Source organism: Vulpes lagopus, chromosome 14 (genome assembly GCF_018345385.1).
Source record: "Vulpes lagopus strain Blue_001 chromosome 14, ASM1834538v1, whole genome shotgun sequence".
Classification (NCBI taxonomy): domain Eukaryota; kingdom Metazoa; phylum Chordata; class Mammalia; order Carnivora; family Canidae; genus Vulpes; species Vulpes lagopus.
Window position 1 is genome coordinate 9,080,231 of NC_054837.1, and position 6,000 is coordinate 9,086,230.

The 6,000-nt window shown below is 50.2% G+C and overlaps 1 protein-coding gene across 1 annotated transcript in view; it reads right to left on the bottom strand.

Annotated features, from left to right (window-relative positions):
* KLHL22 (kelch like family member 22) overlaps positions 1-5,713 on the bottom strand; it is a 37,901-nt gene extending 32,188 nt beyond the window's left edge. Inside the window, exon 1 of the mRNA XM_041729217.1 lies at positions 5,642-5,713. The gene's annotated coding sequence lies outside the window, so the exon portion shown is untranslated. The remainder of the gene's footprint in view (positions 1-5,641) is intronic.
* Between the last annotated feature and the right edge of the window lie 287 nt (positions 5,714-6,000).

Sequence of the window (6,000 nt, forward strand, 5' to 3'; positions counted from 1 at the left end):
GCTGCTGCATACAAGACCACCTGCAGCAGGTTTTTATTTCAAGGTTACTTTGTAATAATTGAATATGTTCAAAACATGCACAATGATTTGAGTTGAAGCCTCAGAAACCCAATCAATAAAACAAACCTTTGGCTGTACATTCTGAGTCAGGGGGCAACCAGTCCTGCACTGTGCTCTGGGGCTAAGCTAAGCACTCTCTAGCCACAGCACTGCCATCCAGCCAGCAGGTGGGAACCCAGGTGAACATCTACCTTCCCCACCTAGGGCCATTCCACTATACCCTCCCTTAAATTAGTTTTTTCTCTAATTCCTTATACTGTATCTTTAAGAGAAAAAAAATGAAAGGAGCACTTAGCTGACTCACTTGGTAGAGCACAGGACTCAATCTCAGGCTTGTGAGTTCAAGCCCCATGTTGAGAGTGGAGTCTACTTAAGATTTAAAGAGAGAGAGAGAGACAGACAGATATTCTACTATAAAACTTGCCAGGTGAGCACCTGGGTGGCTCACAGAGTTAAGCATCGGCCTTTGGCTCAGGTCATGATCTCAGGTCCTGGGATGGAGCCCCTGCTTAGTAGGGAGTCTGATTCTCCTTCTCCCTCTGCTTCTACCCTCTGCTCATTCTCTCTCTCATGCTTCTCTTGTCTCTCTCTGTTTCAAATGAATAAATAAAATATTTAATATAAATATATAAATATATAAATAAAATATTTAATTTATTTATTCATGAGAAACATAGAGGCAGAGACATAGGCAGAGGGAGAAGCAGGCTCCCTGAGTGGGGCCTGATGCAGGACTCGATCTCAGGACCCTGGGATCACAACCTGAGCCAAAGGCAGACACTCAACCACTGAGCCACCCAGGTGTCCCTAAAATCTTTAAATAAAGTTGGTTAAGCATCCAACTTTTTTTTTTTTTAAGATTTTTTTTTAAGATTTTATTTCTCCGTGAGAGATACAGATAGAAGAGAGGAGGCAGAAACATCATTCAGGGAGAAAGTAGGCTCTTCACAAGGAGCCCGTTGTGGGACTCGATCCTCAGACCCCAGGATCATGGCCTGAGAAGCTAGAGGCAGACGCTCAACTGCTGACCCATCCCGTAGTCCCGCATCCAACTCTTTTTTTTTTTTTTTTTAAGATTTTATTTATTCATGAGAGACAGAGAGAGAGGCAGAGACACAGGCAGAGGCAGAAGCAGGCTCCATGAAGGGAGCCTGATGTGGGACTCGATCCCAGGACTCCAGGATCACGCTGCGGGCCGAAGACAGGCACCAAACCGCTGAGCCACCCAGGGATTCCCCCACATCCAACTCTTGATCTTAGGGACGAGAGTTCAAGGCCCGAACTGGGCTCCACACTGGGCATGGAGTATACTTAGACAAAAAGAGAAAAAAACCTTTGCAAAAAGAGACCTCTGTCCTCACTACTAGACTCAGGAGCACTAGCACCATCCAACATATTCTACATCCCTCTGTGGCCCCTCAGGGTGCCTCCTAGATTTGGGACCTTCACCATCTACCCACTGCTTCCTCTATACCCTGGACTGGCTCACACACAGACATCCAGGGCCAAAGGATATCCCCCACTAACCACCTCTCTTGACTTGAAACTCTGCCCCATGGCAATATGCCATCTTTTCTGATCCCTTCCCATCAGCCAACACACTCTGCCCCAGCTCACCGCTCTTCCCCAGGAATCTACCCTATATTCCCAGATGCACCTCTAGCTCGATGCCTAATCCAGCTAGCAGCCCTCCCTACTGGTCTAGTTTACTTACTAGTTTTCATACAGCCACAATTTCCATGTCAGAAACCTCATGGTTTCAATGATCTCTTTTCCTTTTTATATCTGTGTCCTACCAGACCTTCCAGCTTTGTTCTGTTTTTTTTTTTTTAATTTTACTTATTTATTCATGAGAGACAGAGAGAAGCAGAGACATAGGCAGAGGGAGAAGCAGGCTCCCTGCAAGGAGCCTGATGCGGAACTCGATCCCAGAATCCTGGGATCACAACCTGAGTCAAAGGCACTCAACCACTGAGCCACCCAGGTGTCACTCAGGTCCTCCAGTTCTGATTCCTTCTCTCCCATCTCAGATGTCCATCCAGTTATTCCTCCATGGCCACCACCCTGGGTCAGACCACAGCACTGGCTACCAACTGGTTTCCTTCCTTGTGTCCCATCCTCCCCAGCTCCCCTGTTTAGGCTGCAGGAGGTCCCCAAATGCCCAGTGAGTATCCCACCTGGCTTCTCAAGCACTGGCTCTCTACTGCCTTCTACATAGGTCTCTCTGTGATCTGGCCCTTAGACCAAAGGGACACCTGTCATCCTCTAAACCATCAGACTCCTACCTAGACCTGTCTTTAAAACCTCATATTGGTCAAGGTCCAGCTTGATGACTTCTCCCTCTGTCATTGTATCAAGAACATGACAGGCATGCTCCATCATTGAAGCTTTTCTATCTACCCACCAGCTACGGCTTTATCTCCTCCACATTGCAAAACTCCATGGCTGTTTGTAGACTTGTAACCAAATGACTCTGAGCATTTAGCTCATTATCTCCAAGTCTCAGCTTCCTCCTCACTACTGTGACCACTAGGGAGTTAAGAAGACCTCTTTCTCTAAGGCTGGCAGCAGGGACTGACTGCTCCAACAGACATCCATCCTCAGTGGGTCCCCACTGCACATTAGCATTTCTGTCCCTTTGGGAAGGGATCCATGGCAGCTACATTTATTACAAATACAGAATACAGTAGGAGAAGACTGCCTCCTTGGGCAAGCAAAGCATATTTACCAAGCACAATTTAAGGAACTAAGGTAGGTCTCGAGGGCCACGTGAAGAAAATGAACCAATTCCCTGCTCTGAAAGAGCATAGCTTGGAGTGCAACACATTCAAGACCATGCATCACAGCCTTATTCATAAAGCAAGCATTGGCCACGACCAAAAATGTCCATCCTCAGAGGACTGGACTCTGCAGCAAAGTAAGCCAACAAGAGTACTAGACAACAGTTAAAATGGGGAAACTAGAACTCAAGCTATAGTCATCAACATGGAGAAATCTCAAAGCCATGGGGGGGGGGAGCACACTAAAGAATATATGTGGTACACAAAGTTTGAAATCATGCCATCCACTTTTGTTTTTAGACAGGTGTTACAATATAACAGAGTATAGACACATTAAAGGAATTCAGGATCATGATTTTTCTCCAGGAAGGAAAAAGAGAATGTTTTATTCCTTTAAAACAAGCAAACAGGGATCCCTGGGTGGCGCAGCGGTTTGGCGCTTGTCTTTGGCCCAGGGCGCGATCCTGGAGACCCGGGATCGAATCCCACATCAGGCTCCCGGTGCATGGAGCCTGCTTCTCCCTCTGCCTATGTCTCTGCCTCTCTCTCTCTCTCTGTGACTATCATAAATAAATAAAAATTTAAAAAAAAAAATAAATAAAAAAAATAAAACAAGCAAACAAACAAAAACCAAGACAAAACATTAGGATCCAATAAGACTAACTTTCCTGTTTGTATGAAATATTTAAAAAATAAACCCTCAAACTTATCTTTTAATATGGTCACATTCAAATTCAAAAGGTGCAGAAAGGCATTGAGACTTAAATTTTCCTCCCACTTAGACCCCAATCAAATCCTCTCCGAGAAGAAAACTACTATTCGATCTTCCTTGTCAGGGGGCATCTATAGATTCGAAGGTAAATCTGTAAATCTACACCAGTTCCCCCCTTCCTTAACTTTTGCATATGAAATCCCTCCCAGTCCATTGTATCCATAACCACATGTTATTTAACCAGTCCTTTCAGACAGACATCAGGGTTTCCTCCAATTGTTTGCCTTAGCAGTTACAGACTGAAAGTCATTTAGCTATGCTACATATACAGCAGTTATCTGAGGAAAATTTTCTAGATACAGAACTGCTGGCCCGTGTTAATTTTAATGTGTATTTGTCATTTGAATGCATATTGCCAAATTGCCCTCCATAGAGGTTGTACTAATTTATTCTTCCACCAGCAAAGTATGAGAACCTGGTTCCAACCACTATTTAGCTGACCAATACCATTTCTTTTTCTTTCTTTTTTTTTTTTTTTAAGATTTTATTTATTTATTCATGAGAGACACAGAGAGAGGCACAGACACAGGCACTGGGAGAACCAGGCTCTATGCAGGAAGCCTGAGGCGGGACTCGATGCCCGGTCTCCAGGATCAGGCCCTGGATTGCAGGCGGCGCTAAACCGCTGCGCCACCGGAGCTGCCCATGACATTTCTTTTTCACTCTTTGTTGACTTAGATGAAAAACAGCATTTCATAGTGCAATTATGTTTCAGTAATTGACAAAAATTTAAAAAATAAAAAATTAAGTCAAATGCAACACTTCTTTTAAATACCTTTCCCTGCCTATTTTGCTGAAATAAAGGACGTTCTTGGGAGCTCACTCGGTGACACCTTCGTCTCTTATTCATTTTACAGGGATTACTCCATTACGAAGTCCTTCCCTAGCCTAAGTTCCCTCCCGCTCCGTACATTTCTGATTCTACTCATCACAAGGAAGGCCCCTCTGTTCCATGTTGTTCAAAGCTTTTGAAGGCAGCAGCAAGGAACCTTTATGTCCCAAGCAGGTACAAACTGAAGGACGTAAAATGATTTTTTATGAACTCATGGATGACAGAGTCAAAAGTATTTTTGAATTTTCAACTCAATACCATTTACTGGGCAGGCACCCCTCAGTCCTCTGAAGTGCCCCAAAAGTGTCCGCCCTCAACGAACCCCAATCCTTGGCAGCATGAAGCAAGGTACTACAACAAAAGGAAGAGAGACTGTTGGGAAGAGGAGAGGACGAAGTAGGTACTGATTTCCAGAATGGGGAGCCATCATTGGGGTGCCAACTCGGATGCGCTCTGGAATGAGTCTTCCAGAAAGCTGAGTTGGGGCATCGGGCGCGCCAAACCTGCCGCCCAGGCCCGGCCCCACAGAGGCCCGACGCGAAAAGGACTCCAAGGCATAAGGTGATGGCGACCAGGCGAACGACCGGCGGCGACTCCGCGACTCCGGCCCGCCCAGGACTGCAAGGAGAACCCGCGCCCGACGCCCAGGGACGCGGAAATTCTGCAATGACAGCGCGATCTCCGGCTTCTCTCTGGAAACCGCGCAGGTGGCGAGGTTGGACCCTCTCGGCTGCAGCCTGCGGGCTGCTGAGGAAACTGAGGCTGGCAGGCGAGGTCCAAGGTCACGCCAGGTGGTGGCAGCCAGGCCCCGCCCCACTCGCCTGTTGCAGGACCCGCCCGCGCACCCGCGCACAGCACCGAGGGTCGCGGCTGGGAAGGCCGCGCTGAGACAGACCCGCCGCGGGCGACAGGCCGGCCCACGGCCTCGAGGCCCGCAGGCCCCGCAGCCGCGGGGAGGCCCAGCATCTCCGCGAGCGCCAGCTCCCCGCCCCGCTGCACCCGGGGGTCCCGCCCGCCGCGCCCCCGCCACGTCAGGCCGCGGGCTCGCCTCAGGCCGCCACTCCCGCGCCCGCGGCCCGCGCCCGCCCCTGCGTCCTCGCGCCCCTCGAGCTGCTCGCCCGGGCTCGGCTGCCGCCCGCCGCCCGCCCCCCGTGCTCCCCGCCGCCCGACCCGTTCGGCCCGCGCCTCGCAGCTCACCTGGTGCCGCCGCAAGCTGAGGCCGCACTCGCCGGAGGCGGGAGCGGGGCGGGCGGGCGGCCGCGGGGCGGGGCCTTGGCGAGTCACGTGGTCGCGCCGCGCAGGCGCCGGGCGGGGGCGGAAGGAGGAGGGGGGCGGGGGCGCCTCGCTGGGGGGCTGGAGCGGGGTGCGCCGCCCGGGGCGACTCTTCCGCGGATGCGGCTCTGGCCTTGGCCCAGCCCAGGAGAGCTCCGGCCGCCGGGGTGACCGTGCGCCTCTGCACCGGGCATAGTTCCTGGCACCTGGCGGGGCTAAACGAATGAATGAGTGAATAAATGAAGCGATGCCTTTTGGGAAGGGTCGCGCCCTGTAAACCTGTT